The 15538-nt window shown below is 49.6% G+C and overlaps 1 protein-coding gene across 1 annotated transcript in view; it reads right to left on the bottom strand.

Moving 5' to 3' along the window:
* The window catches only part of smad3b (SMAD family member 3b), a 135583-nt gene extending 120814 nt beyond the window's left edge, over positions 1–14769 (bottom strand). The window contains exon 1 of the mRNA XM_059639320.1: positions 14691–14769. The gene's annotated coding sequence lies outside the window, so the exon portion shown is untranslated. The remainder of the gene's footprint in view (positions 1–14690) is intronic.
* Between the last annotated feature and the right edge of the window lie 769 nt (positions 14770–15538).

Below are 15538 nucleotides of genomic sequence, written 5' to 3' on the forward strand. Positions count from 1 at the left end.
TCGATGCCGGTGGACCTGACCGAGAACGCCCGTGACACAAACAGGAAGTCTATCCTTGAGCGGATAGACCCGTCTGGCTGCGACCAGGTGTACCTCTGCTGCGCTCCGTCTGCAAGGGTGCTGCAGACATCGAGCAGCTTGGTGTCCTTCGCCGTGCCCATCAGGAATCTGGACGTGACGTCCAGTTGACTCCCCCCACCCACTGTCCCCACGCCGGATCTTCCATCTGCATCAATGATGCAGTTGAAGTCTCCGCCTGGGATGACCGGCCTGGACGTAGCCAGCAGGGGTGGAAGCCGCTGCAGGACGGCCAACCGCTCACTCCGTACCGCTGGGGCGTACATGTTGATCAGCCTCAGAGGCGCGTTCCTGTAGGTGACGTCAGCCACTAGGAGGCGCCCCCCACCACCTCCTGAACTTGAGAGATGGTGAAATCGCGCCCCCGCAGCAGAATAGCCAGGCCCGAGGAGCAACAGTCGTTACCCCCCGACCAGACCGAAGGCCCACAGGTCTAGGCGCCGGACCATTTCCCGTACCTGCCGAGGTGCGGTATCCCGCACTCCTGCGGAAACAGGAGGTCCGCCTCGATGGTGGTCAGGTAGGCCAACGTGGGCACACATCTTGCGGTGGACTTGACGCTGCGCACATTAATGCTCACAACCCGTACCCCCATTTGTGGGCAGTGACCGCAGTACCCTCCCCAAGTCCAAGGTCCAGCCCCTCCATCTGTCCCTTCATGCCCATTGCCCGGTCTAACTGCTGGACGCTCTCCGGGCTGAGGAAACCGTCCGTGCTGCCTTCCGGGTGGCATCCCCCCGTCGGGGGTGCGGACGCAGGAGGGTCCGGCTCTGGGTCAGGCTGGGGACGCGCTGTTTCCTCCTTCCCGCCTGGAAGTTCCGGGGGGCCCTCCAGTGCCCCAGCGGCACTTGACTGGGTGTCGGAGGGAGCCTCAGGACACCTCCCATCACCTGGAAGCGGGGTGCTGCTTTCCTTCTCCCTCGAGATCTTTAACTTCTGCTTTGGGCGGGCCCTCTCCAAATCCCCCTCGTCAGAGGAGCTCTTATAGCCCCCCTGTAGCTGCCTCTTCCTGCCTGATGGTTGCGCTTCCTGGGCATGTCGACGCACCTTCCTCCTCGCTTTCCGGACCGTCGTCCACTCCTCTGGGTCGTCTGTCGCCGCCTCCATCAACTCCGGGTTGTTGGGGGGGGGGAGCGGAGCCTGCAGGGGCGCTTTGCTGGCCTCGGGCCCATCCTGCGGGGATGGGCCCTCCTGCACGACCTGGCCCTCCTGCACATTAGTGGGGTCCTTGCTGGGCCCTGGAGCCTTCCTCTCCTCCAGGGGGGCGCTGGCCCCGCATTGTCCCTGCCGGTAACCTGGGCATAGCTGGTCCCCCGCTGCGGGCATGCCCTATAGAGGTGGCCCGCTTCCCCGCAAAGGTTGCAGCTTTTCTCTTGTGGGCAATCCTTTGCAAGGTGTCCCTCCTCCCTGCAGTTCCTGCAGATGGTGGCTTTGCAGTCGGCCGCCACGTGACCTGACCTACCACAGGCATGGCAGACTTTCGGTTGCCCTGCATAGGTCAGGTAGCCCTTGCTCCTGCCGATCGTGAAGCTGGACGGTGGGTGTACGACGTTCCCGTCCGCACCCATCCTCAGCATCACCTTGACCCGCCTCTTACTGGTCTAGATGCCAAAGGGGTCCATGATGTCAGTTAGGTCCCCTTCCACCTTTACGTACCTTCCAAGGAAGGTCAGGACATCAACTGCTGGCACATGCGGGTTGTACATGTGTACAGTCACCATACGGCTCCTCTGCGCTGGCATCACAAACAGTGGGACAGCGGTCAATACAGAGAGGGGGCCCTCACCTCCTTTCTCCTTGAAAACCTCCATGAAGCGCTCGCAAAGCTTGGCACTCCGGAAGGTCACATCGTAAAAACCTCCTCCGGGGAAATCCTGCAGGCAGTAAATGTCCGCAGCAGCGAACCCGCAACAGCCCAACAGGACCCTCTTCACGAAGAAGGTGCGGTCCACAGGTGCACCTTCATCCACCTTCTTTACGGAAACACGGATGGTGTTCCAGACCCCCTGACCTGGGGCATGAGCACTTGCCGCAGCCATCGTTACAGGTTGGCTGCTCCCCTGAACCAGCGTTAGGCCGAAGCCAGCATTAAGATCCACCAGTCGCAAGGGTGCACAGCCAACGCGACGTCTTCCTTTCACCTCCAACACAGCGCTCTCCTCCTCTCGGTCCACAAGAGAGTGGGTCTTTATTTTGTTCCAGATGTTCGCTGGTTCACTGAGCTTGAAGGTTTGTTCCCAGATGTTTCGTCACCATTCTAAGTAACATCAACAGTGAGCCTCAAGTGAAGCACTGGTGTTATGTCCTGCTTTCTATTTAAATGTTGAGGTTTCCTTGGGTTGGTGATGTCATTTCCTACACTGGTGATGTCATTTCCTGTTCTTTTTCTCAGTGTAGTGTAGTGAAACACTAATTGGACAAACTGGCAGAAAGCTAGCCACCAGGATACATGAACATCAACTAGCCACAAAACGACATGACCCACTATCACTTGTATCCTTACAGACAGATGAGGAAGGACACCACTTTGATTGGGACAACACATCCATCCTAGGACAAGCCAAACAGAGACACGCACGAGAATTCCTAGAGGCATGGCATTCCAACCGGAACTCCATCAACAAACACATTGATTTGGATCCAATCTACCATCCTCTGAGAAAAAGAACAGGAAATGACATCACCAACACAGGAAATGACATCACCAACCCAAGGAAACCTAAACATATAAATAGAAAGCGGGACATAACACCAGCGCTTTGTCGGAGGTTCACTGTTGATGTTACCTAGAATGGTGATGAAACATCTGGGAACAAACCTTCAAGCTCAGTGAACCTGCTTACATCTGGAACAAATTATGACCCACTCTCTTGTGGACTGAGAGGTGGAGAGTGCTGTGTTGGAGGTGAAAGGAAGTCGTCGGGTTGGCTGCGCACCCTTGCGACCAGTGGATCTTAATACTGGTTTCGGCCTAACGCTGGTTCAGGGGAGCAGCCAACCTGCAACGATGGTTGCGGCAAGTGCTCGTGCCCCAGGTCCGGGGGTCAGGAACACCATCTGTGTTTCCGTGAAGAAGGTGGATGAAGGTGCACCTGTGGACCGCACCCTCTTTGTGAAGAGAGTCCTGTCGGACTGTTGCGGGTTCGCTGCTGCGGCCATTTCCTGCCTGCAGGATGTCCCTGGAGGAGGTTTTTACGATGTGACCTTCAGGAGTACCAAGCTTTGCGAGCGCTTCCTGGAGGTTTTCAAGGAGAAAGGAGGTGAGGGCCCCCTCTCTGTATTGACCGCTGTCCCGCTGTTTGTGATGCCAGCGCAGAGGAGCCGTCTGGTGACTGTACACCTGTACAACCCGGATGTGCCAGCAGTTGATGTCCTGACCTTCCTTGGAAGGTACGTGAAGGTGGAAGGGGACCTAACTGACATCATGGACCCCTTTGGCATCTGGACCAGTAAGAGGCAGGTCAAGGTGACGCTGAGGATGGGCGCGGACGGGAACGTCATACACCCACCGTCCAGCTTCGCGATCGGCGGGAGCAAAGGCTACCTGGCCTACGCAGGGCAACCGAAAGTCTGCCATGCCTGTGGTGGGTCAGGTCACGTGGCGGCCGACTGCAAAGCCACCATCTGCAGGAACTGCAGGGAGGAGGGACACCTTGCAAAGAATTGCCCACAAGAGAGAAGCTGCAACCTTTGCGGGGAAGCGGGCCACTTCTATAGGGCATGCCCGCGGCGGGGTACCACCTACGCCCAGGTCGCCGGCAGGGGAAATGCGGGGCCAGCCCCCCTGGAGGAGAGGAAGGCACCAGGGCCCAGCAAGGACCCCACTAATGTGCAGGAGGGCCAGGCCGTGCAGGAGGGCCCAGCCCCGCAGGATGGGCCCGAGGCCAGCAAAGCGCCCCTGCAGGCTCCGATCCCCCCCGACAACCCGGAGCCAATGGAGGCGGCGACAGACGACCCAGGGGAGTGGTCGACGGTCCAGAAAGCGAGGAGGAAGGTGCGTCGACGGGCCCAGGAACCGCAACCATCAGGCGGGAAGAGGCAGCTACAGGGGGGCTATAAGAGCTCCTCTGACGAGGGGGATTCGGAGGGGGCCCGCCCAAAGCAGAAGTTAAAGGTCTCGAGGGAGAAGGAAAGCAGCACCACGCTTCCAGGTGACGGGAGGCGTCCTGAGGCTCACTCCGACACCCAGTCAAGTGCCGCTGGGGCACTGGAGGGCCGCCCGGAACTTCCAGGCGGGAAGGAGGAAACAGCGCGTCTCCAGCCTGACCCAGAGCCGGACCCTCCTGCGTCCGCACCCCCGACGGGGGGATGCTACCCAGAAGGCAACACAGACGGTTTCCTCAGCCCGGAGAGCGTCCAGCAGTTAGACCGGGCAATGGGCATGAAGGGACAGATGGAGGGGCTAGACCTTGGACTTGGGGAGGGTACTGCGGTCACTGCCCACAATGGGGGTACGAGTTGCGAGCATCAATGTGCGCAGCGTCATGTCAACTGCAAGATGTGTGTCCACGTTGGCCTACCTAACCACCATCAAGACGGACCTCCTGTTTCTGCAGGAGTGCGGGATACCGCACCTCGGCAGGTACGGGAAATGGTCCGGCACCTGGACCTGTGGGCCTTCCATCTGGTCGGGGGATAATGACTGTTGCTCAGCGGAGGTACACCTGGTCGCGGCCAGACGGGTCTATCCGCTCAAGGATAGACTTCCTGTTTGTGTCATGGACGTTCTCAGTCAGGTCCACCGGCGTCGAGCTGGTGTTCTTCTCTGACCACTGCCTCCTGCTGGCCGACTGTCACTTACAGGACGACCAGCCGGCCGGCAAGGGGACGTGGAAGCTCAACACGACTCAGTTGACCCCAGAGAACGTCGATTGGAGAACCGTGAAACCCCTCTTTGAGTCTCTGGGCAACTGGTGGGAGATGGTGAAGGAGAACATCAAGAGGTTCTTTGTCCTCATGGGTGTTCAGAAGGCAAGAGAGAGGTGGGGAAAGCTGTCACGACTCCAGAAAAGGGCTCGGTGATGTCGTCTTGGCCCGACATTTTGAGGATCAGCAGATCCTTCTATGCCGGACTGTACGACACGAAGCCCACGGACAGCACGGCTTCTGAGTCGTTCCTGTCGTCTATCACGGAGGTCTTAGACGACGGCACGAGGGAGTGGCTGGACCAGCCGATATCCCTGGACGAGCTGGCCAGAGCCCTCATGTCCTTGCAGAGGAATAGGACTCCCGGAAGCGACGGCTTACCGGTCGAGCTGTATTCCGCTCTGTGGGACCTGGTCGGCCAGGACCTGCTGGAGGTGTACGATAGTGCGCTTCGGGCAGGGGAAATGTGCAAGTCCATGAGGAAGGGCATCATCACCCTCATTTACAAGAGGAAGGGGGAGAGGGAAGAAATTAAGAATTGGTGTCCCATTTCACTATTGAACGCGGACTACAAAATCCTGGCCAAGGTCATAGCCAACCGGGTCAGGGCTGTCCTGGAGTCGGTGATTCCCCCTGACCAAACCTGTGCTGTGCCAGGCAGGAAGATCGCTGAGAGCCTCGCGCTCATCAGGGATACGATCGCCTACGTACAGGACAGGCGGGTGGACACCTGCCTCGTCAGCCTGGACCAGGAGAAGGCCTTCGACAGGGTCTCTCATGCTTACATGAGGGACGTCCTCTCCAAATTGGGGTTCGGGGAGGGCATCCGTAATTGGATCCGGCTGCTCTACGCCAACATCGTTAGCGCAGTCTCGATCAACGGGTGGGAATCAGACAGTTTTCCTGTCAGATCTGGAGTCAGGCAGGGCTGCCCGCTCTCTCCTGCCTTGTTCGTGTGCCGTGTGGAGCCCTTCGCCACATCCATCAGGAAGGACGTGAGCCTGAAGGGCGTGACTATCCCAGGCGGCAGAGGCCTTCAGGTCAAGACCTCCCTGTACATGGACGATGTCGCCGTCTTCTGCACCGATCGTTGGTCGGTGAGTAGACTATTGGACATCTGCGGCCAGTTTGAACTGGCCTCGGGTGCCAAAGTCAATAGGGGTAAGAGCGAGGTCATGTTCTTCGGGAACTGGGATGACCGCTCCTTCATCCCCTTCACTGTCAGGACAGACTACCTGAAGGTGTTGGGTGTTTGGTTTGGTGGAGCTGGGGCGTGCACTAAGACTTGGGAGGAGCGTATCACCAAATTGAAGCAGAAGCTGGGCAGGTGGACGCTCCGGTCCCCCTCCATCGCGGGTAAGAACCTGGTTGTCAGGTGCGAGGGGCTTTCGGTACAGTTGTATGTGGCGCAGACTTGGCCTATTCCCTGGACCTGCGCCGCTGCAGTCACCCGGGCCATCTTCCACTTCATTTGGGGCTCGAGGATGGACCGGATCCGCAGGGACACCATGTACAAAGGCCTGGAATATGGGGGGAAAGGACATACCGAATGCCACCCTCGCCCTGACCGCTACCTTTTGTGTGCGGCTGCATCAAGCTGTGCGTAGATCCTCAGTACGCAAACACCAAGTGTCACTACTTACTGAGGTTCTACCTGTCTCCGGTGTTGCGAAGGATGGGCCTGGCCTCGTTGTCGCGGAACGCTCCGAGTAGTTAGACCGTTCCGTACCACCTGTCCTTCGTGGAGAAATTTTTGAAAGGATACACCTTTGACCACAAGGCCGTCAGGCAGTGGTCAGCACGTAGTATCCTCGGGACCCTTCGGGAAAAGGAGAGGGTGGATCCCGTCGTGTGGTTCCCCACGCAGACTGCCAAAGTCGTTTGGCAGAATGCCTCATCGCCAGAACTTTCAAACAAGCACAAGGACATTGCTTGGCTGGTGGTGAGAGGGGCTCTGCCAGTGAGATCCTTTATGCATGCCCGGAATCTCTGTGCCACCACACGCTGCCCTCGAGGCGGCTGCAGGGGGGACGAGACTGTCGATCACCTCCTTCTGGAGTGTGCCTATGCGCAGGAGGTCTGGAAGGGGATGCAGTGGTGTTTGTCGAGGTTCGTCCCAACCAGCTCCGTGACGCGGGACTCCGTGCTCTGCGGGCTGTTTCCTGGGACGCACACCGAGACCAACATCAACTGCGCCTGGAGGACCATCAATGCGGTGAAAGACGCTCTTTGGTCTGCCCGCAACTTGCTGGTCTGCCAGCTGAAAGAACTGACCTTGACCGAGTGTTGCAGATTGGCGCACTCCAAGGTCCAGGACTACGTGCTGAGGGACGCGCTAAAGATTGGGGCAGCCGCCGCCAAGGCACGGTGGGGAAAGACCACCGTATGAACCCCCTCGTCCAGCCACACCCGGCACCTTCCCCTGCAACCGCAGGAAATGCTACACTTGTCCCCACACCTCCTCCCTCACCCCCATCCCAGGCCCCAAGATGACATTCCACATTAAGCAGAGGTTCACCTGCACATCTGCCAATGTGGTATACTGCATCCACTGTACCCGGTGCGGCTTCTTCTACATTGGGGAAACCAAGCGGAGGCTTGGGGACCGCTTTGCAGAACACCTCCGCTCAGTTCGCAACAAACAACTGCACCTCCCAGTCGCAAACCATTTCCACTCCCCCTCCCATTCTCTTGATGACATGTCCATCATGGGCCTCCTGCACTGCCACAATGATGCCACCCGAAGGTTGCAGGAACAGCAACTCATATTCCGCCTGGGAACCCTGCAGCCATATGGTATCAATGTGGACTTCACCAGTTTCAAAATCTCCCCTTCCCCTACTGCATCCCTAAACCAGCCCAGTTCATCCCCTCCCCCCACTGCACCACACAACCAGCCCAGCTCTTTCCCCCCCCCCCCCCACCCACTGCATCCCAAAACCAGTCCAACCTGTCTCGGCCTCCCTAACCGGTTCTTCCTCTCACCCATCCCTTCCTCCCACCCCAAGCCGCACCCCCAGCTACCTACTAACCTCATCCCACCTCCTTGACCTGTCCGTCTTCCCTGGACTGACCTATCCCCTCCCTACCTCCCCACCTACACTCTCTCCACCTATCTTCTTAACTCTCCATCTTCGGTCCGCCTCCCCCTCTCTCCCTATTTATTCCAGTTCCCTCCCCCCATCCCCCTCTCTGATGAAGGGTCTAGGCCCGAAACGTCAGCTTTTGTGCTCCTGAGATGCTGCTTGGCCTGCTGTGTTCATCCAGCCTCACATTTTATTATCTTGGAATCTCCAGCATCTGCAGTTCCCATTATCTCTAAAAAAAAAAGGCCCTATCTGGTAACTGGGCCCAGCTGGTTCCTTCCCCAACTGGTCAGGGGGCCAACGGGGACTGTGCGGGGAGATGACTGCTGGGTATTTTCTTTGCTTTTTTTTTTCTTCTTTGTTTTTTTTTCCTTTAGTTGGTGTATGTAGCCCCTGGGTAACCCGGAGCGGCTTGCATGACTGGGTAGGTGTGTAAATATGTTTTTTTTTTGTACATCTTATGAATAAAGTATATTTTGTCAAATTAAAAAAAAGTGACCAAACGTCTGAAAACTAACCTTCCCGCTCAGCGAGCAAACTCACATCCTTTAGAAAGAGCGGCTAACTTTGAACCTCTCCCTGTTATCTTTTCTCAAGTCCACACTTTGTGATTTTAAGGTTCAGTAACCTTCCTTACTCTGAAACAATTGTGGGAAAGGAAAGTTTTGATGAGTACTCATTGACTTGAGACACTAACTCTATTTGAATTCCATTGGCATTGCAGGACCTATTGTGCAAATCCAACATTTTCTCCTTTGATTCAGATTTCCCAGCTTCTACAGGGCTCAAGGATTTCCTAGCCTGTCAAGTTATATCCATCACAGAAAAATCTATATGTAGTGACATAAATATGTCACTAATGTAATTGGGAGGGGGTTAAATGAATTGTGTCACTATTTCAGATATTAGAGAAGATCTTTGTGAATAACATACAATTAATTAACTAAAGGTTGTAGGTTAAGCGGTCATAGCTTAGTCTCATGAATACTTGAATCTGTTTACCTTTTTCAGATCTATCATTGCTCTTCTCCATATCCAAAACAGTCAACCAGTAAGAACTAATTGGTCCACTGTGTGATTTTAGTGTGAATGGTAATATTTAAATTCTGGCTTTCACTGTACATCATGCCAATAACACCGGGCTGCTGTGTGTTGAAAAATATGTTTTGGTTGCTGGCATTTCAGTCAATCCAGTGAACCAAGCCAATCTTTCGCAAAACATCTTACAAGAAAGAAGGTAGGTACCTATTCAATAAAGTGGCTGGCAATTGTTAGGTTTCGGTCAAGCCACAACAAGCTAACTCCTTCATTTCAAATGAGCCTGGACACGTTCGAATCCCAGATATTTCAGTTTGCAGGGATTGCAGGCAAATCATTTGCATTACTTGTTGCTTTTCTGTCTCTTTCCAGTTCTATTCTCACTTCTCCTTCCTGCTGGACTGTGGCACCAAAAGTAGGAAACATAAATCCCAGATGATCACAATTAAATTCAACTAGCAATTGAGGGGAAACATCTTTTAACCAGAAAATGTGTTCAACTGAGCCAACTAGTGTTTGTTTTATACTAGCCTCCTCCCACCACACTTCATCTCACTCTATCAGCTTGTCTTTCTCTTTAAAGTTCTTATTTAACTTCGCCTGAAATGCACTTTTACCAATGGCCGTTAGCAAATTCTTCATTTTCACCATACCTTTTGGTTTAAAAAATGAGGTTTATCCTAGATTGTCTATTGGCTGACTCAGCCTTACTTCCAGAAATGGTTCCAATCCTGCAACAAGGTAGTCAGATATGAGGGTGAGTTCCCAAAACCCTTGGCTTGCCAGTTATGCAATGTCTGTGGCATACGTAGACTGCTCTCTGCTTCACTGGAGGCAGTTTCAACAAATAATGGAGGCGCAGACAGGACAAAATTTAGACAAAGTGTTTGTGATTTCAGCAGGCAGTTCATTTTATCGACACTCAATATATATCCAAAGCATTATCCTAAACAACTTTCAAGCCTGTTAATGAGATGCCTTAATTCTATTGCAGATTTAATTAGTTAAATTTTGGGGATAAAAGAAGATAAAGTTGGGTCCCAGGGTGTCATCTTCATACTTCCTTATTAAGCCTTAGCAAAAGCAAAAAACTCTTTTAAAACAGACTGAAGAAAAAGACTATGTAACTAAGCTTTGGTCTTTTTAAAGCCATTACTCATCACAGCCATACAACATGAAAGGTAGTCTACAGAGGTGACCACACTAATGGACAGTGTTGGGCATTGAGATGAATGTTCTCTCTTGCCCACTCTTACTTTTATTAATGCGGCTGTTCAAAGACTTTTATCTCCAGGATACTGACTGTCATCATTACTTTTTTTAAGTAAAGAAAATGTCCCCAAAACAATTTAGTTATATTGTTGCTCCCTACTGGAGTAATGTTGTTTAATTCAAACATTTCATTCCTATTTTCAACGCTATGGGTTAGTTCTGTTGAAATATGTGTTGAGTGAAATTGACAGCTTAATGTAATTTCCCATGCAGCCAAATCTTTCAATTCCTACCATCTTCTACCCAAGGTCTTAGATACCTATCTCCCATCCACCTCTGACCTCATCTAAATCCCTAAATCCTTGTGCATTGAATTTATAATCCTTGTTACTGTCCTGAAATTCACAGTCTCAAACAATCTTAATTGTTATGATTCTCTCCAGTCCTTTGAATATGGTTGAGGCTAAGTTAGACAGATTTCTGCTCTGAAAGGGAATTGAGAACGATGAGAGATGATTCAGACTACCAATTTGTAGAAGTTGAATTGGCAGCAAAAAACTTTCAAAGATTAGCAACGGTTTTATTGTAAATTTATAGTTTAGTGCAAACATCAGTTTCTGTCTTTTCTGTCTGTGCCCTTTCCCTACCCAGAAGATTCAGTTCTTACATACCAAAACCCAATGAGCTTCACCATATATCAAACAGATCTGGAGCTGGACTATTTAAGCCTTAACGAGACCTGCAATTTTAACTCTTGACAGGAGACAGGCAGGAAAGTGGGCTAAGAGCACAGTCCAATCATTCTTGATCTACTGAATGATAGAATAGGTACGAAAGGACATATGACCTACTTCTGCTCCAATTTCTTATGTACTTCATTCTGATAATGCATGCTTCACTCTACCAGCTCTGGTCTAATGTATGTTTTCCCTTCATCTATTTGATTATCAGGTTCAAAATCTCCAGACGTCATGAACAGACATTGTAGAAATCTCCCTGAAATCTCTTGGAGATAGCAAGAACTGCAGATGCTGGGGTCAGAGACAACACAGTGTGGAGCTGAAGGAACACAGCAGGTAAGGCAGCATCAGAGGAGCAGGAAAGCTACTGTGTCAGGACGAGATCCTTCTTCCTTTTCTGAAGAAGGGTCCCGACCCATTACGTCAACTTTCCTGCTCCTCTGATGCTGCCTGGCCCGCTGTGTTATCCTGAAATCTCTGTTCACTTTGCATCCATCCCTGAAAACATGCCATTGGTGATTTCACCTAGCGTTTTCTCTACTCCCCTTTGGTTTCACACTGCTCCTTCTGGCTTGTTTGGTCATCTGAAGGGCACTATATAAACGATTGTTGCTATTCAGACGAAAAAAATCAAGATAATTCACTTCCTGATTTTTAATTATCCTTTCAGTCATTAATTGATCAAGCTTAGCACTGAATTAGGAAGAGGTTTTATCTCAAAGGCTGTTCATAAGGCTTTAAATCAGGTCTGGAGGAGATTTACGAAGATGTTGCCTGGATGAGACATTTCAATTTGGTGGAAGGGTTTGAATCATTAGAACGATTTACCTCAGAGCAGAAGTGGTTAAAAGGTGGCTTAACAGCAATTCTTGAGACGCTGATAGATTTCAATAGTGTAAATTATTCCCTCTTTAGTGGGTCTGAAATCAGCAGCTAACGATTGCAAGGACAGAGGTGCAGAACCTGTTGCTATTTAGAGAATTGTCTAAAAAGGTGGCATAAGCTGCTTCTGTAATAACTCCACAAAAGCCGGTATCCCATCACCAAGTCACCCTTTGTTTACAGATGAACAATTCTTGTGACACGCAACCTTTTATTTTCAGCCAGAGCTCCCTGATTGCGCCAGATTAACAGCCCCAATTACAGAACTCATTTCTATGATGTCCAGCTGACTGACCTTGTTACAATATTTCAGCTTCAATGAGTCATTTTGAAAAAGGACTTGTACTTGACGAACATACAGGCTTATAGATAAAGAACAGGAGTGTGGAACTGAGCATGGCTATTTTTTCAAGGGGTCAGCACAGACATGAAGGACCAAATGCCCTCTATTTCTATTGTTCCAAGATCTATTCTATTAGTGGGTGTGATGCTCTCCTATTGATAGTGAGTATGTCAATCATATCAAACGTCTGGTGAAACAACAATGCGTGTTCTTTAGCAGAAGATTTTTTTTCAATGAATTCACAGGTTGAAGACATCGCTGGCTGGCCAGCATTTATTTCTCATCCCTAGTAGCCAGGAGGGCAGTTAAGAGTTAACCACATTGCTGTGGTCTGGAGTCGCGTGGAGGACAGAGCAGCTAAGGATAACAGTATCCTTCACTAAAGGACATTACTGAATCAGATGGAATTTTCCTGACAAAATGTTTCATGGTCATCATTAGGCTCTTAATTCCAGAAATTTTTATGAATTCAATTTCCATCATTGCAGGATTCGAACCTAGATCCCCAGAACATTACCTCATCCCATGGATTAGCAGTTCAGTGATTTAATACCACTAGATTAGATTAGATTAGATTCCCTACAGTGTGGAAACAGGTCCTTTGGCCCAACAAGTCCACACCGCCCCTTGAAGCATCCCACCCAGACCCATCCCCCTATAACCCACACACCCCTGAACACTACGGGCAATTTAGCAATTTAGTCCACCTAATCTGCACATCTTTGGACTGTGGGAGGAAACCGGAGCACCCGGAGGAAACCCACACAGACACGGGGAGAATGTGCAAACTCCTCACAGACAGTCGCCCGAGGCGGGATCGAACCCGGGCCCCTGGCGCTGTGAGGCTGCAGTGCTAACCACTGAGCCACCGAGCTGCCCGAAATGATTCTAATGTTCTAATGATTCAAACCCTTCCACCAAATTGAAATGTCTCATCCAGGCAACATCTTCGTAAATCTCCTCCAGACCTGATCTAAAGCCTTATGAACAGCCTTTGAGATAAAGTCTCTTCCTAATTCAGTGCTAAGCTTGATCAATTAATGACTGAAAGGATAACTAAAAATCAGGAAGTGAATTATCTTGATTTTTTTCGTCTGAATAGCAACAATCGTTTATATATTGAACAAAGAGTCATTGGAGTGCTCTATCACGTTGTGTCAGGACTCACCGTTTTGTCATTTGGCTAATGAATTCTGCCAGGGAGAAGGATGTTTTGGTAGTAATGTTAGTAAATTAGAGAGTAGTTCCATGCTGTAGGGTTATGGGTTCAAGTTCCATTTACAACAGTTGGAATACAATACTGGTCTCAGTGTTGCTGACCATATAACCACCATTGATTTATTATGTAAAGATTAGTTTGGATCCCTTCAGGAAGAAAGCCCTCAGCTGGTCTGGCCTGCTTGTGACTCCAGACCCAGAGCTATGTGGTTGCACTCTGGAAAGGCCTTCCAAACCAATTAGTTCAGGGACAATTCGGAATGGACAGCAAATGCTGGTCCTGATCCATTAAAATAAAAATAACTGCATGTTGTTATTAATCTGGGAATAATTCTAAGAGATTGAGGCATGCTTTAATTTAAGTTTACACAGGGCAGCACCATAGGAATACCCTGATCTATCAGCTTAGATCTTCTATATTTTTAGAACAAGTCAGATGCGAGGATTAGTTTAACATTGATATGATGGACTTTACCTCTTACAGTACAACATTCCCTCAGTACTACCTCAAAGTAGCGGTCTATATTTTAAACAATTATTTAATGAGATGTGGTCTTCCCTGTCAACACTAGTATTTATTGCCCATCCATAATTGCCCTTAAACTGAGTGGCTTGCTAGCCAATTTCAGAGGGCAGTTAAGAGACTGTGGAGTCTGGAGTCACATGTAGGCCAGACCACGTAAGGATGGCAGATTTCCTACCCTAAAAAATGTTAGTGAACATGATTTTTAAAATATATTTAATTGGTACACAATCCCTATCAGACTAGCTTTTAATTGCAGACCCAGATTTCATTCTATTTAACATTATCCTGACATTGGGGATTATTCCAGAAACAGGATCTGTTCTCTACTACCTCCCCTTTTGAGTGTAGATTGTGGATGTACATTTTAAGATGTATTTGAACTCAGAAGGCAGGAACATTATCAACGGAGTCAAGCTGATAAATATGTATTTGGTTTAAGGGACACTTGAAGAGAAAGAAACACCAACCATTTGAGACAGTTAGTCTATGAAATAGAAAAACAAGCTGTAAATCTTTTAAAATAGGCTTCCTGTAAGCAGTAGTTAAATAAACAGTGGGTTAAATGCACACACACACACACACACACACACACAAACGCACAGAGAGGAAAGTTAATGTTTGCTGGCTTTAAAATGATTCTAAATGCCAGGAAATCATCCTACCCTTTAATGGTATTCAATCAAAGAATTCGCATTACTCACCAAAATATACGTCACTTGAGCTAAATGCTGATCTTCTGCTGGTATATTTTAACTGGAGCAGAAGTGGTTGCTTTAAGTTCTCCTCAGCCTGCTTTTCTAAGAGCCGCCTCACCGCAGATAAACGTCACACGATAAACATCCATTCTGATTTGTGTTTTAGTCATCACAGGTCTTTTTTTTTAAAAAGAAGCGTGAGCCTTTCAAGTTTCTCCTTCTGTTTGTGTCAGTGGTATACTGGAGTTTATTTCTGTCTCTCTTGCTTCAGCACAGAATGCTGCTTACAGCAGCTGCCCCAGTATCAGCTCAACTCTCCCTCTGCTTTATGACTAAACAAGCCAAAATTCCAGTAAATTCACACACTATATGCTCTTTTCTCTCTTTCATACACAAAACTTATGTTTGTTGCCTTTCCTTTTACCACATTTCTATAATTCCAGACAGAAATCAAGTATCAAACAAAACTCATTTTTCCAATTTTTAGTTGGTAATTTTCCACAAGATGTATTTTTGATAGTACAGATGGATGTATTTCTAAATCTCAATTAAACCTACGCAATTATTTCACAATGCATGTCAAGAAACATTTTTAAAATCCGTTTTTTAAAAATAGAATGTCACCTACCCTTTATCCTTCCTGACCTGCTCCAGAGACCAGTCCCAGCAATTTCTGTCATTACTTAACCAGTGACATTAACTGTGGCTCTGTAGGAAACATTTCCAGGTGTGAAGCAGAAGGTTTAAGTCCCACACTATGAAGTTCTGTTTGCGGGGGGGAGTTGGTGGGGGAAGATGTCTAAGTGAATCTGACTTGAGTTGGCATTCAAAATCCTGCAGCCTGATTTTGTTGA

The sequence above is a fragment of the Stegostoma tigrinum genome, chromosome 33, assembly GCF_030684315.1.
Source record: "Stegostoma tigrinum isolate sSteTig4 chromosome 33, sSteTig4.hap1, whole genome shotgun sequence".
NCBI lineage: Eukaryota > Metazoa > Chordata > Chondrichthyes > Orectolobiformes > Stegostomatidae > Stegostoma > Stegostoma tigrinum.